Source organism: Heptranchias perlo, unplaced genomic scaffold (genome assembly GCF_035084215.1).
Source record: "Heptranchias perlo isolate sHepPer1 unplaced genomic scaffold, sHepPer1.hap1 HAP1_SCAFFOLD_947, whole genome shotgun sequence".
NCBI lineage: Eukaryota > Metazoa > Chordata > Chondrichthyes > Hexanchiformes > Hexanchidae > Heptranchias > Heptranchias perlo.
This window is the reverse complement of record NW_027139989.1, coordinates 38,074-54,926: the sequence shown is the minus strand read 5'-3', so window position 1 is coordinate 54,926 and position 16,853 is coordinate 38,074. Positions and strand designations below refer to the sequence as shown.

The window sequence follows — 16,853 nt, the reverse complement described above, 5'->3', positions numbered from 1 at the left end:
TCTCACCTCATCTTTCCATCTTTGCTGCATCGCAAAATCAAGAACCTTTGCTGACTGCAGCACATCAAAAGATTTGCTGCCCCTTGATCTCTCTGTACCCAAACACACAGTGAAGTTTAGGAAGTCCATGGGCGATGGACTCACTGACAACACTCTTGTTTCTGTATAATTGCCCCAAGACAAACGGTGAGTGGAGAATATAATCAACGATCCCGCTACTTCTCACAGGCCAAGTGAGCGCTCCACCAGTTGAGCTAATTCCTCGTTTGCTGTTTGTAAATCGCCCCTCACAGTTCCTGCCTCACACTCGCCTTCAAGCTGCTCCAAGACCAGCAGAGAAATCTTGCCTTGGGTTGCCGCTCCCTGAATATATTAAATACTTTGCTCCAATCGGCGGTATCGAGCATCAGCAAGTGAGGAACAGCAGAACGGGAAGCCACAGTAATCATGAGTGATGCTGAGAAGAGCCCGAGCCTTCGGAAGGAAGACGAGGTCACCGGAAAGCAACAGCCGCCCGAGCTCGAGGAGCAGCGAGAGCCCTGACTGACTGACTGATCGAAGACCATTTTGCCTGAAATTGAGGGCGATTTGAAGTGTTGCTGCTCAAAGGCACTCCCTGCTGGTGAGCAGAGGGAAATGCTCGAGTGAAACAGCCGTGCTCGGACAGACACAGAAAGCTTTTCGGTTTTGGAAAGGAAAAGAGGTGTCCTGTGCCTGAGTGGCAACATGTTAATCTGTGAGCTGCCTGTGAAGTTCAGGGAGTGACCTTGAGGTAATTGCTGCTTATTCCAAAATCACACTCACTCCTTCGAGCCGGAATTGAACCAGCGACCTAAGGATGACTTTATTTTGTTTTATTCACTACAGTCCTCCGCTCTACCAGCTGAGCTATCGAAGGGAAGTGATAAACAGTGCTGTCTTTGGTGATTGTTCACCGTGCGCCTGTTGACACGTTCAGACTCGTGGAGTCCGGTGCTGATCGAAGACTTCTTTTGCCTGAAAGCGAGAGCTGAGTGTTTTGAAGTATTGCTGCTCAAAAGCGCTCCCTGCTGGTGAGCAGAGGCAGAGCAGCCTTGTTTGGGCAGACACAGAAAGTTTTCAGGTTTGAGAAAGGAAAAGAGGCGTCCTGTGCCTTCATGGCAACATGTTAATCTGTGAGGTGCCTGTAAAGTTAAGAGAGCGACCTTGAACTAATTGCTGCTTATTGCAAAATCACGCGTTCTCCTTCGAGCAGGAATTGAACAAATGACGGAAGGATGACTTTGTCTTATTTTCCACGACAGTCTTGTCGCTCGACCAGCTGAGGTATCGAAGGGAAGCGGCAAAAATGTTTCACTTTGGTGATTGTTCACCGTGCACCTTTGACACACCCGGACTCGTGGATTCCAGTGCTCATGACTGAGGCTGACTCGGTACCTGCTCATACCGCAGTGCTGTGGGAGTGGGAGCTGCTCCGTGTTCTCCACAGCCCGGGCCAGTGACACAATGAATAATGGGACTGATTATTGATCTGGAGATTGTGGGTTTAAGTTTACGGAGGGTGTAAAGTGGAAGGCCGGGCCTGGAGAGCATTGGAATAGTCGAGTCTGGAGGTAAACAAAGGCACGGATGAGGGTTTCAGCAGCAGAACTTCATTCTGGAAGTTGGGATTTGTTTCTGCTGATGTTAATAACTGCTATAACTGGGCTGAAATTCAATATTCTGGATCGATGTCAAATAAATCAACTTTGTTTCAAACAGAATGGGTCAATTACTTGATGAATTCAAGATAAGAGACTAATTGATGTCCTCATTACCGATTATTTTGCCTTTTCTCCTTTCTCACTGTAGATTATTTCAGTTCTCATACCTTCAATTACTCTCATGGCCAAGTCCCAGCTCCCCGGTCCTTCCCGAGTGCCTCTCCCAGCCTTGGGATCCAGGGAAGGTATCAGTAATGTACCCGGGATCACTAAACACAAAACCCAGTCTGTGAATCACTTTCAGCGACTGGACTTATCGTGTGTCCCACAGCATCTCCCTCACCTTCGATGTGTGAATAGAGCATCAGGCCTGGGAATCTCGTCTTCAATTTAAATACACTCAGCAAATGTATTTAACAAAATACAAACAAGTAAACACATCACGGCCCAATAATCCAGCACTAAATTCAAAGGAGTAAGTCTGTTATCAAACTCCTTGAGTGGACAGAATAAAGAAAAATCCCAACTCTACGATCCCCTCGAATCCTTTGCAAATACCTTACAAATCTTGACAATAATCAACAAGTCTAATTGAATGTTGACCTTTATCTTGAGTGGGGTTGGAATACAGAAGTGATGCTTCAGTTGTAATGAACCTTGGTCAGACCCCACCTGGAGAACTGGGCACCGAACCGAGGGAGAGATAAATCGGCCTTAGAAAAGGTACAGTGCAGATTCACCAGAATGATGCCGGGGTTAAAAGGGTTAAATTATGAGGAGAGGTGGCATAAACTTGGTTTTTATTCCCATGAGTTTAGAACATTGAGATGTGACCTCATCGAGGTGTTTAAAATAATAAAATGATTCAATAAGGTAAATACAGAGAAATGATTTCTTCTGGAGGGGAATCCAGAACAAGAGGCATAAGAAATCGGAGCAGGAGTGGGCCATACGGTCCCTCGAGCCTGCTCTGCCATTCAGTAAGAACATGGCTAATCTTCTCCCTTAACTCCACTTTCCTGCCTGATTCCTTGATTCACTTGGTGTCCAAAAATCTCTCGATCTCATTCTTGAATATACTCAATGACTGAGCATCCACAGCTCTCTGAGGGAGAGAATTCCAAAGATTCACCACCCTCTGAGTGAAGAAATTTTTCCTCATCTCAGTCTTAAATGGCCGATCCCTTATCCTGAGACTATGCCCCCGAGTTCTAGACTCTCTAGCCAGGGGAAACGGCCTCTCAGCATCTACCCTGTCAAGCCCTCAATGAGATCACCTCTCATTCTTCTAAAATCCAGAGAATATCGGGCCATTCGACTCAATCTCTCCTCATACAACAACCCTCTCATCCCAGGAATCAATCTCGTGAACCTTCGTTGCACCCCCTCTAATCAAGTATATCCTTCCTCAGGTAAGGAGACCAAAACTGGACACAGTGCTCCAGGTGTGGTCTCACCAAAGCCCGAAATAACTGCAGCAAGTCTCCCTTACTCTTATTCTCCAACCCACTTAAAATAAAGGCCAACATATTATTTGCTTTCCTAATTGTTTGCTGTACCTGCATATTAACTTTCTGTGATCCGTGTACAAGGACATCCAAATCTCTCTGAACAACAACATTTCTAAGACTCTCACCTTATAAAAAATATTCTGCTTTTCTATTCTTCCCACCAAAGTGAATAATTTCCACATTTCCCCACATTATACTCCATCTGCCACCTTCTTGATAATCTTACAATTCGAGCTCGGTCATTTATGAGCAAAATAAGGTGGCAATTTTTCACACAAAGGGTGGTGGAAATTACAAACTCACTTCCCCGAAAGGCTGTGGATGCTGGGGCTCGATTGAAATGTTCAATATTGAGATTGATAGATTTGTGTTGTGTGAGGGTTGAAAGGGACAAGGAGCAAAGAAGAGTAAATGGAGTTGTGACACAGATTAGTCCTGATCTAATTGAATGGCAGAGTGGGCTTGAGGGGCTAAATGGTTAATTCCAGTTCCTGAAACAAGTCACTGACAACAAACAACTCCACTCTGATATAAACCAACCCCACAGTCACTGACACTAATCTCCTCCACTCTGATATAAAGCAAACCCATACTCACTGACACAAATCTCACTGAATGGTGGAACAGGCTCGAGGGGCTGAATGGCCTACTCCTGTTCCTAATGTTCCGCTGTCACACTGAAGTTTCTAACATTCCTCTTCACAGTTCTTAATGCTCCCTATCTTGGTGTTGTCAGGAAATGTTGATCTTATGCCCTTGTACCCAAGCCCAGGTCATGGCTCGATATTGAGAAGAGCAATGGTCCCAACACTGCCCCTGGGGGACACCACTGTTCACATCCCCACAGTCTGAAAAACATCCATGAACCAATACTCTGCCCTTTATCAAACATCCCATCCACACTGACCCTCTCCCTGTAATACCGTGAGCTTTAATCTGATCAACAAGCCTCCTGTCCGGCATCTTATCAAACACTTTTTAACAATCCATCTTCACAACATCCATTGAATTTTATCACCACACTGTGTTATTTCCTCCAATAATCCCTGCTGTCTGTCCTGAATTAATCCATTTTATCCCTACACTGTGTTATTTTCTCCAATAATCCCTGCTGTCTGTCCTGAATTAATCCATTTTATCCCTACACTGTGTTATTTCCTCCAATAATCACTGCTGTCTGTCCTGATTTAATCCATTTTATCCCTACACTGTGTTATTTCCTCCAATAATCCCTGCTGTCTGTCCTGAATTAATCCATTTTATCCCTACACTGTGTTATTTCCTCCAATAATCCATGCTGTCTGTCCTGAATTAATCCATTTTATCCCGACACTGTGTTATTTCCTCCAATAATCCCTGCTGTCTGTCCTGAATTAATCCATTTTATCCCTGCACTGTGTTATTTCCTCCAATATTCCCTGCTGTCTGTCCTGAATTAATCCATTTTATCCCTACACTGTGTTATTTCCTCCAATAATCCCTGCTGTCTGTCCTGAATTAATCCATTTTATCCCTACACTGTGTTATTTCCTCCAATAATCCCTGCTGTCTGTCCTGAATTAATCCATTTTATCCCTGCACTGTGTTATTTCCTCCAATATTCCCTGCTGTCTGTCCTGAATTCATCCATTTTATCCCTACACTGTGTTATTTCCTCCAATATTCCCTGCTGTCTGTCCTGAATTAATCCATTTTATCCCTACACTGTGTTATTTCCTCCAATAATCCCTGCTGTCTGTCCTGAATTAATCCATTTTATCCCTACACTGTGTTATTTCCTCCAATATTCCCTGCTGTCTGTCCTGAATTAATCCATTTTATCCCTGCACTGTGTTGTTTCCTCCAATATTCCCTGCTGTCTGTCCTGAATTAATCCATTTTATCCCTACACTGTGTTATTTCCTCCAATAATCCCTGCTGTCTGTCCTGAATTAATCCATTTTATCCCTGCACTGTGTTGTTTCCTCCAATAATCCCTGCTGTCTGTCCTGAATTAATCCATTTTATCCCTACACTGTGTTATTCCCTCCAATAATCCCCCCTGTCTGTCCTGAATTAATCCATTTTATCCCTACACTGTGTTATTTCCTCCAATAATCCCTGCTGTCTGTCCTGAATTAATCCATTTTATCACTACACTGTGTTATTTCCTCCAATAATCCCTGCTGTCTGTCCTGAATTAATCCATTTTATCCCTACACTGTGTTATTCCCTCCAATATTCCCTGCTGTCTGTCCTGAATTAATCCATTTTATCCCTACACTGTGTTATTTCCTCCAATAATCCCTGCTGTCTGTCCTGAATTAATCCATTTTATCCCTACACTGTGTTATTTCCTCCAATATTCCCTGCTGTCTGTCCTGAATTAATCCATTTTATCCCTACACTGTGTTATTTCCCACAATATTCCCTGCTGTCTGTCCTGAATTAATCCATTTTATCCCTACACTGTGTTATTTCCTCCAATAATCCCTGCTGTCTGTCCTGAATTAATCCATTTTATCCCTACACTGTGTTATTTCCTCCAATATTTCCTGCTGTCTGTCCTGAATTAATCCATTTTATCCCTACACTGTGGTATTTCCTCCAATATTCCCTGCTGTCTGTCCTGAATTAATCCATTTTATCCCTACACTGTGTTATTTCCTCCAATATTCCCTGCTGTCTGTCCTGAATTAATCCATTTTATCCCTACACTGTGTTATGTCCTCCAATATTCCCTGCTGTCTGTCCTGAATTAATCCATTTTATCCCTACACTGTGTTATTTCCTCCAATATTTCCTGCTGTCTGTCCTGAATTAATCCATTTTATCCCTACACTGTGTTATTTCCTCCAATAATCCCTGCTGTCTGTCCTGAATTAATCCATTTTATCCCTACACTGTGTTATTTCCTCCAATAATCCCTGCTGTCTGTCCTGAATTAATCCTTTTTATCCCCACACTGTGTTATTTCCTCCAATAATCCCTGCTGTCTGTCCTGAATTAATCCATTTTATCCCTACACTGTGTTATTTCCTCCAATATTCCCTGCTGTCTGTCCTGAATTGATCCATTTTATCCCTGCACTGTGTTGTTTCCTCCAATATTCCCTGCTGTCTGTCCTGAATTAATCCATTTTATCCCTACACTGTGTTATTTCCTCCAATAATCCCCGCTGTCTGTCCTGAATTAATCCATTTTATCCCTACACTGTGTTATTTCCTCCAATATTCCCTGCTGTCTGTCCTGAATTAATCCATTTTATCCCTACACTGTGTTATTTCCCCCAATATTCCCTGCTGTCTGTCCTGAATTAATCCATTTTATCCCTACACTGTGTTATTTCCTCCAATAATCCCTGCTGTCTGTCCTGAATTAATCCATTTTATCCCTACACTGTGTTATTTCCTCCAATATTTCCTGCTGTCTGTCCTGAACTAAACCATTTTATCCCTACACTGTGTTATTTCTTCCAATAATCCCTGCTGTCTGTCCTGAATTAATCCATTTTATCCCTACACTGTGTTATTTCCCCCAATATTCCCTGCTGTCTGTCCTGAATTAATCCATTTATCCCTACACTGTGTTATTTCCCCCAATATTCCCTGCTGTCTGTCCTGAATTAATCCATTTATCCCTACACTGTGTTATTTCCTCCAATATTCCCTGCTGTCTGTCCTGAATTAATCCATTTTATCCCTACACTGTGTTATTTCCTCCAATATTCCCTGCTGTCTGTCCTGAATTAATCCATTTTATCCCTACACTGTGTTATTTCCTCCAATAATCCCTGCTGTCTGTCCTGAATTAATCCATTTTATCCCTACACTGTGTTGTTTCCTCCAATAACCCCTGCTGTCTGTCCTGAATTAATCCATTTTATCCCTACACTGTATTATTTCCTCCAATATTCCCTGCTGTCTGTCCTGAATTAATCCATTTTATCCCTACACTGTGTTATTTCCTCCAATATTCCCTGCTGTCTGTCCTGAATTAATCCATTTTATCCCTACACTATGTTATTTCCTCCAATAATCCCTGCTGTCTGTCCTGAATTAATCCATTTTATCCCTACACTGTGTTATTTCCTCTAATAATCCCTGCTGTCTGTCCTGAATTAATCCATTTTATCCCTGCACTGTGTTATTTCCTCCAATAATCCCTGCTGTCTGTCCTGAATTAATCCATTTTATCCCTACACTGTGTTATTCCCTCCAATAATCCCTGCTGTCTGTCCTGAATTAATCCATTTTATCCCTACACTGTGTTATTTCCTCCAATATTCCCTGCTGTCTGTCCTGAATTAATCCATTTTATCCCTACACTGTGTTATTTCCTCCAATATTCCCTGCTGTCTGTCCTGAATTAATCCATTTTATCCCTACACTGTGTTATTTCCTCCAATAATCCCTGCTGTCTGCCCTGAATTAATCCATTTTATCCCTACACTGTGTTATTTCCTCCAATATTCCCTGCTGTCTGCCCTGAATTAATCCATTTTATCCCCACACTGTGTTATTTCCTCCAATATTCCCTGCTGTCTGCCCTGAATTATTCCATTTTATCCCTACACTGTGTTATTTCCTCCAATATTCCCTGCTGTCTGCCCTGAATTAATCCATTTTATCCCTACACTGTGTTATTTCCTCCAATATTCCCTGCTGTCTGCCCTGATTAATCCATTTTATCCCTACACTGTGTTATTCCCTCCAATAATCCCTGCTGTCTGTCCTGAATTAATCCATTTTATCCCTACACTGTGTTATTTCCTCCAATAATCCCTGCTGTCTGTCCTGAATTAATCCATTTTATCCCTACACTGTGTTATTTCCTCCAATAATCCCTGCTGTCTGTCCTGAATTAATCCATTTTATCCCTACACTGTGTTATTTCCACCAATAATCCCCGCTGTCTGTCCTGAATTAATCCATTTTATCCCTACACTGTGTTATTTCCTCCAATAATCCCTGCTGTCTGTCCTGAATTAATCCATTTTATCCCTACACTGTGTTATTTCCTCCAATATTCCCTGCTGTCTGTCCTGAATTAATCCATTTTATCCCTACACTGTGTTATTTCCCCCAATATTCCCTGCTGTCTGTCCTGAATTAATCCATTTTATCCCTACACTGTGTTATTTCCTCCAATAATCCCTGCTGTCTGTCCTGAATTAATCCATTTTATCCCTACACTGTGTTATTTCCTCCAATATTCCCTGCTGTCTGTCCTGAATTAATCCATTTTATCCCTACACTGTGTTATTTCCTCCAATATTCCCTGCTGTCTGTCCTGAATTAATCCATTTTATCCCTACACTGTGTTATTTCCTCCAATATTCCCTGCTGTCTGTCCTGAATTAATCCATTTTATCCCTACACTGTGTTATTTCCTCCAATAATCCCTGCTGTCTGTCCTGAATTAATCCATTTTATCCCTACACTGTGTTATTTCCTCGAATAATCCCTGCTGTCTGTCCTGAATTAATCCATTTTATCCCTACACTGTGTTATTTCCTCCAATAATCCCTGCTGTCTGTCCTGAATTAATCCATTTTATCCCTACACTGTGTTATTTCCTCCAATATTCCCTGCTGTCTGTCCTGAATTAATCCATTTTATCCCTACACTGTGTTATTTCCTCCAATATTCCCTGCTGTCTGTCCTGAATTAATCCATTTTATCCCTACACTGTGTTATTTCCCACAATATTCCCTGCTGTCTGTCCTGAATTAATCCATTTTATCCCTACACTGTGTTATTTCCTCCAATAATCCCTGCTGTCTGTCCTGAATTAATCCATTTTATCCCTACACTGTGTTATTTCCCCCAATATTCCCTGCTGTCTGTCCTGAATTAATCCATTTTATCCCTACACTGTGTTATTTCCTCCAATATTCTCTGCTGTCTGTCCTGAATTAATCCATTTTATCCCTACACTGTGTTATTTCCTCCAATATTCCCTGCTGTCTGCCCTGAATTAATCCATTTTATCCCTACACTGTGTTATTTCCTCCAATAATCCCTGCTGTCTGTCCTGAATTAATCCATTTTATCCCTACACTGTGTTATTTCCTCCAATATTCCCTGCTGTCTGCCCTGAATTAATCCATTTTATCCCTACACTGTGTTATTTCCTCCAATATTCCCTGCTGTCTGCCCTGAATTAATCCATTTTATCCCTACACTGTGTTATTTCCTCCAATAATCCCTGCTGTCTGTCCTGAATTAATCCATTTTATCCCTACACTGTGTTATTTCCTCGAATAATCCCTGCTGTCTGTCCTGAATTAATCCATTTTATCCCTACACTGTGTTATTTCCTCCAATAATCCCTGCTGTCTGTCCTGAATTAATCCATTTTATCCCTACACTGTGTTATTTCCTCCAATATTCCCTGCTGTCTGTCCTGAATTAATCCATTTTATCCCTACACTGTGTTATTTCCTCCAATAATCCCTGCTGTCTGTCCTGAATTAATCCATTTTATCCCTACACTGTGTTATTTCCTCCAATAATCCCTGCTGTCTGTCCTGAATTAATCCATTTTATTCCTACACTGTGTTATTTCCTCCAATATTCCCTGCTGTCTGTCCTGAATTAATCCATTTTATCCCTACACTGTGTTATTTCCTCCAATATTCCCTGCTGTCTGTCCTGAATTAATCCATTTTATCCCTACACTGTGTTATTTCCTCCAATAATCCCTGCTGTCTGTCCTGAATTAATCCATTTTATCCCTACACTGTGTTATTTCCTCTAATAATCCCTGCTGTCTGTCCTGAATTAATCCATTTTATCCCTACACTGTGTTATTTCCTCCAATATTCCCTGCTGTCTGTCCTGAATTAATCCATTTTATCCCTACACTGTGTTATATCCTCCAATATTCCCTGCTGTCTGCCCTGAATTAATCCATTTTATCCCTACACTGTGTTATTTCCTCCAATATTCCCTGCTGTCTGTCCTGAATTAATCCATTTTATCCCTACACTGTGTTATTTCCTCCAACATTCCCAGCTGTCTGTCCTGAATTAATCCATCTTATCCCTGCACTGTGTTATTTCCTCCAATAATCCCTGCTGTCTGTCCTGAATTAGTCCATTTTATCCCTACACTGTGTTATTTCCTCCAATATTCCCTGCTGTCTGTCCTGAATTAATCCATTTTATCCCGACACTGTGTTATTTCCACCAATATTCCCTGCTGTCTGTCCTGAATTAATCCATTTTATCCCTACACTGTGTTATTTCCTCCAATAATCCCTGCTGTCTGTCCTGAATTAATCCATTTTATCCCTACACTGTGTTATTCCCTCCAATATTCCCTGCTGTCTGTCCTGAATTAATCCATTTTATCCCTACACTGTGTTATTCCCTCCAATAATCCCTGCTGTCTGTCCTGAATTAATCCATTTTATCCCTACACTGTGTTATTCCCTCCAATAATCCCTGCTGTCTGTCCTGAATTAATCCATTTTATCCCTACACTGTGTTATTTCCTCCAATATTCCCTGCTGTCTGTCCTGAATTAATCCATTTTATCCCTACACTGTGTTATTTCCTCCAATAATCCCTGCTGTCTGTCCTGAATTAATCCATTTTATCCCTACACTGTGTTATTTCCTCCAATATTCCCTGCTGTCTGTCCTGAATTAATCCATTTTATCCCTACACTGTGTTATTTCCCCCAATATTCCCTGCTGTCTGTCCTGAATTAATCCATTTTATCCCTACACTGTGTTATTTCCTCCAATATTCCCTGCTGTCTGTCCTGAATTAATCCATTTTATCCCTACACTGTGTTATTTCCTCCAATAATCCCTGCTGTCTGTCCTGAATTAATCCATTTTATCCCTACACTGTGTTATTTCCTCCAATATTCCCTGCTGTCTGTCCTGAATTAATCCATTTTATCCCTACACTGTGTTATTTCCCCCAATATTCCCTGCTGTCTGTCCTGAATTAATCCATTTTATCCCTACACTGTGTTATTTCCTCCAATAATCCCTGCTGTCTGTCCTGAATTAATCCATTTTATCCCTACACTGTGTTATTTCCTCCAATATTTCCTGCTGTCTGTCCTGAATTAAACCATTTTATCCCTACACTGTGTTATTTCCTCCAATAATCCCTGCTGTCTGTCCTGAATTAATCCATTTTATCCCTACACTGTGTTATTTCCCCCAATATTCCCTGCTGTCTGTCCTGAATTAATCCATTTATCCCTACACTGTGTTATTTCCTCCAATATTCCCTGCTGTCTGTCCTGAATTAATCCATTTTATCCCTACACTGTGTTATTTCCTCCAATATTCCCTGCTGTCTGCCCAGAATTAATCCATTTTATCCCTACACTGTGTTATTTCCTCCAATAATCCCTGCTGTCTGTCCTGAATTAATCCATTTTATCCCTACACTGTGTTGTTTCCTCCAATAACCCCTGCTGTCTGTCCTGAATTAATCCATTTTATCCCTACACTGTATTATTTCCTCCAATATTCCCTGCTGTCTGTCCTGAATTAATCCATTTTATCCCTACACTGTGTTATTTCCTCCAATATTCCCTGCTGTCTGTCCTGAATTAATCCATTTTATCCCTACACTATGTTATTTCCTCCAATAATCCCTGCTGTCTGTCCTGAATTAATCCATTTTATCCCTACACTGTGTTATTTCCTCTAATAATCCCTGCTGTCTGTCCTGAATTAATCCATTTTATCCCTGCACTGTGTTATTTCCTCCAATAATCCCTGCTGTCTGTCCTGAATTAATCCATTTTATCCCTACACTGTGTTATTTCCTCCAATATTCCCTGCTGTCTGTCCTGAATTAATCCATTTTATCCCTACACTGTGTTATTTCCTCCAATATTCCCTGCTGTCTGCCCTGAATTAATCCATTTTATCCCTTCACTGTGTTATTTCCTCCAATATTCCCTGCTGTCTGTCCTGAATTATTCCATTTTATCCCTACACTGTGTTATTTCCTCCAATATTCCCTGCTGTCTGCCCTGAATTAATCCATTTTATCCCTACACTGTGTTATTTCCTCCAATATTCCCTGCTGTCTGCCCTGAATTAATCCATTTTATCCCCACACTGTGTTATTCCCTCCAATAATCCCTGCTGTCTGTCCTGAATTAATCCATTTTATCCCTACACTGTGTTATTTCCTCCAATAATCCCTGCTGTCTGTCCTGAATTAATCCATTTTATCCCTACACTGTGTTATTTCCTCCAATAATCCCTGCTGTCTGTCCTGAATTAATCCATTTTATCCCTACACTGTGTTATTTCCTCCAATAATCCCCGCTGTCTGTCCTGAATTAATCCATTTTATCCCTACACTGTGTTATTTCCTCCAATATTCCCTGCTGTCTGCCCTGAATTAATCCATTTTATCCCTACACTGTGTTATTTCCTCCAATAATCCCTGCTGTCTGTCCTGAATTAATCCATTTTATCCCTACACTGTGTTATTTCCTCCAATATTCCCTGCTGTCTGTCCTGAATTAATCCATTTTATCCCTACACTGTGTTATTTCCTCCAATAATCCCTGCTGTCTGTCCTGAATTAATCCATTTTATCCCTACACTGTGTTATTTCCTCTAATAATCCCTGCTGTCTGTCCTGAATTAAACCATTTTATCCCTACACTGTGTTATTTCCTCCAATATTCCCTGCTGTCTGTCCTGAATTAATCCATTTTATCCCTACACTGTGTTATATCCTCCAATATTCCCTGCTGTCTGCCCTGAATTAATCCATTTTATCCCTACACTGTGTTATTTCCTCCAATATTCCCTGCTGTCTGTCCTGAATTAATCCATTTTATCCCTACACTGTGTTATTTCCTCCAATATTCCCTGCTGTCTGCCCTGAATTAATCCATTTTATCCCTACACTGTGTTATTTCCTCCAATATTCCCTGCTGTCTGTCCTGAATTAATCCATTTTATCCCTACACTGTGTTATTTCCTCCAATAATACCTGCTGTCTGTCCTGAATTAATCCATTTTATCCCTACACTGTGTTATTTCCTCCAATATTCCCTGCTGTCTGCCCTGAATTAATCCATTTTATCCCTACACTGTGTTATTTCCTCCAATATTCCCTGCTGTCTGTCCTGAATTAATCCATTTTATCCCTACACTGTGTTATTTCCTCCAATAATACCTGCTGTCTGCCCTGAATTAATCCATTTTATCCCTACACTGTGTTATTTCCTCCAATAATCCCTGCTGTCTGCCCTGAATTAATCCATTTTATCCCTACACTGTGTTATTTCCTCCAATATTCCCTGCTGTCTGCCCTGAATTAATCCATTTTATCCCTACACTGTGTTATTTCCTCCAATATTCCCTGCTGTCTGCCCTGAATTAATCCATTTTATCCCTACACTGTATTATTTCCTCCAATATTCCCTGCTGTCTGCCCTGAATTAATCCATTTTATCCCTGCACTGTGTTATTTCCTCCAATATTCCCTGCTGTCTGTCCTGAATTAATCCATTTTATCCCTACACTGTGTTATTTCCTCCAATAATCCCTGCTGTCTGTCCTGAATTAATCCATTTTATCCCAACACTGTGTTATTCCCTCCAATAATCCCTGCTGTCTGTCCTGAATTAATCCATTTTATCCCTACACTGTGTTATTTCCTCCAATATTCCCTGCTGTCTGTCCTGAATTAATCCATTTTATCCCTACACTGTGTTATTTCCTCCAATAATCCCTGCTGTCTGTCCTGAATTAATCCATTTTATCCCAACACTGTGTTATTCCCTCCAATAATCCCTGCTGTCTGTCCTGAATTAATCCATTTTATCACTACACTGTGTTATTTCCTCCAATATTCCCTGCTGTCTGTCCTGAATTAATCCATTTTATCCCTACACTGTGTTATTTCCTCCAATATTCCCTGCTGTCTGTCCTGAATTAATCCATTTTATCCCGACACTGTGTTATTTCATCCAATAATCCCTGCCGTCTGTCCTGAATTAATCCATTTTATCCCTACACTGTGTTATTTCCTCCAATAATCCCTGCTGTCTGTCCTGAATTAATCCATTTTATCCCTACACTGTGTTATTTCCTCCAATAATCCCTGCTGTCTGTCCTGAATTAATCCATTTTATCCCTACACTGTGTTATTTCCTCCAATAATCCCTGCTGTTTGTCCTGAATTAATCCATTTTAACACTACACTGTGTTATTTCCTCCAATAATCCCTGCTGTCTGTCCTGAATTAATCCATTTTATCCCTACACTGTGTTATTTCCTCCAATAATCCCTGCTGTCTGTCCTGAATTAATCCATTTTATCCCTACACTGTGTTATTTCCTCCAATATTCCCTGCTGTCTGTCCTGAATTAATCCATTTTATCACTACACTGTGTTGTTTCCTCCATTGTAAACAATTTTACAACACCAAGTTATAGTCCAGCAATTTTATTTTAAATTCACAAGCTTTCGGAGGCTTCCTCCTTCCTCAGGTGAACGTTGTTGGAAATGAAATCCTCGAAATGAAATCGCATTTATAATTCACGGAACAATGCTTGGTGATTGCAGACAGTTTTTTCAACTGCCCGTTGCCAAGGCAATCAGTGTGCAGACAGATAGGTGTTACCTGCAAGGTCTCCGAATATACAAATCACAAAAAAAAACAAACAAATAAAAACAGAGATAGAGAGGTAGAAACATAGAAAAGACAGCAACTGACCCGTTATATTAAAAACAGATAACATTTGTTCGCTGGTGAGGTAACGTGTAGTGTGACATGAACCCAAGATCCCGGTTGAGGCCGTCCTCATGGGTGCGGAACTTGGCTATCAATTTCTGCTCGACGATTTTGCGTTGTCGTGTGTCTCGAAGGCCGCCTTGGAGTACGCTGACCCGAAGGTCGGTGGATGAATGTCCATGACTGCTGAAGTGTTCCCCGACTGGGAGGGAACCCTCCTGTTTGGTGATTGTTGCGCGGTGTCCGTTCATCCGTTGTCGCAGCGTCTGCATGGTCTCGCCAATGTACCATGCTCTGGGGCATCCTTTCCTGCAACGTATGAGGTAGACAACGTTGGCCGAGTCACAGGAGTATGAACCGTGCACCTGGTGGGTGGTGTCCTCTCGTGTGATGGTGGTATCTGTGTCGATGATCTGGCATGTCTTGCAGAGGTTACCGTGGCAGGGTTGTGTGGTGTCGTGGACGCTGTTCTCCTGAAAGCTGGGTAATTTGCTGCGAATGATGGTCTGTTTGAGGTTGGGTGGCTGTTTAAAGGCGAGTAGTGGAGGTGTGGGGATGGCCATAGCGAGGTGTTCGTCGTCATTGATGACATGTTGAAGGCTGCGGAGAACATGGCGTAGTTTCTCCGCTCCGGGGAAGTACTGGACGACAAAGGGTACTCTGTTGGTTGCGTCCCGTGTTCGTCTCCTGAGGAGGTCTATGCGATTTTTCGCTGTGGTCCGTCGGAACTGTCGATCGATGAGTCGAGCGTCATATCCCGTTCATTCATCCACCTTGCTGACACACCAGCGAGTTCACAATGGGGAGAGGCCATTCTCCTGCTCCATGTGTGGGAAGGGATTCACTCAGTCATCCAACCTGCTGACACACCAGCGAGTTCACACTGATGAGAGACCTTTTAAATGTTCTGACTGTGAGAAGAGCTTTAAAAGCAAAATTGAACTGCTGAAACACCAACGCATTCACACTGGGGAGAGGCCGTTCACCTGCTCCGTGTGTGGGAATGGATTCACTCAGTCATCACACTTTCTGTCACACCAGCGAGTTCACACTGGGGAGAGGCCGTTCACCTACTCCGTGTGTGGGAAGGGATTCGCTCATTCATCGAACCTGCTGAAACACCAGCGAGTTCACACTGGGGAGAGGCCGTTCACCTGCTCCGTGTGTGGGAAGGGATTCGCTGATTCATCGAGCCTGCTGAAACACCAGCGAGTTCACACTGGGGAGAGGCCGTTCACCTGCTCCGTGTGTGGGAAGGGATTCACTCAGTCATCCAACCTGCTGAGACACCAGCGACTTCACACTGATGAGAGATCTTTTAAATGTTCTGACTGTGAGAAGAGGTTTAAAAGCAAATTTAATCTGCTGACACACCAACGCACTCACACTGGGGAGAGGCCGTTCACCTGCTCCGTGTGTGGGAAGGGATTCGCTTGGTCATCCACCCTGCTGAAACACCAGCGAGTTCACACTGAGTGACCTTTAAATGTTCTGACTGTGGGAAGAGATTTAAAATCAGAAACGAACTGCTGAGACATCGACGCACTCACACTGGGGAGAGACTGTTCACCTGCTCAGTGTGTGGGAAGAGATTCACTCGATCATCCCACCTTCTGAAACATTAACTTGTTCACACTATTGAGTCACCTTTTAATGCAGTGACTGTGAGAAGAGCTTAAAAGCAGAAATGAACTGCTGACACATCAACGCATGTCCATTGGTGAAGAGACTGTTCACCTGCTCCGTGTGTGGGAAGGGATTCACTCAGTCATCACACGTGCTGAGACACCAGCGAGTTCACGAAATGAGCAGGTCGAACGAGCCGGTCACTAAGTATCGGAACAAATATCCCCGCTGAGGTTTCGGGATTGTTCCTGGTTTATTTATATCAGTGAGTGACCGATTTTAAACCAGGTGAGGGTCTAAACCTAAGGTAAGAGC

The 16,853-nt window shown here is 42.1% G+C and overlaps 1 non-coding gene across 1 annotated transcript; it reads right to left on the bottom strand.

The window, feature by feature from the left end:
- Positions 1–804: 804 nt before the first annotated feature.
- Positions 805–898, bottom strand: trnay-gua (transfer RNA tyrosine (anticodon GUA)). The gene is made up of 2 exons: positions 862–898; positions 805–840 (listed from the first exon to the last, which is right to left on the bottom strand). It is a non-coding gene; the product is annotated as a tRNA-Tyr (tRNA).
- Between the last annotated feature and the right edge of the window lie 15,955 nt (positions 899–16,853).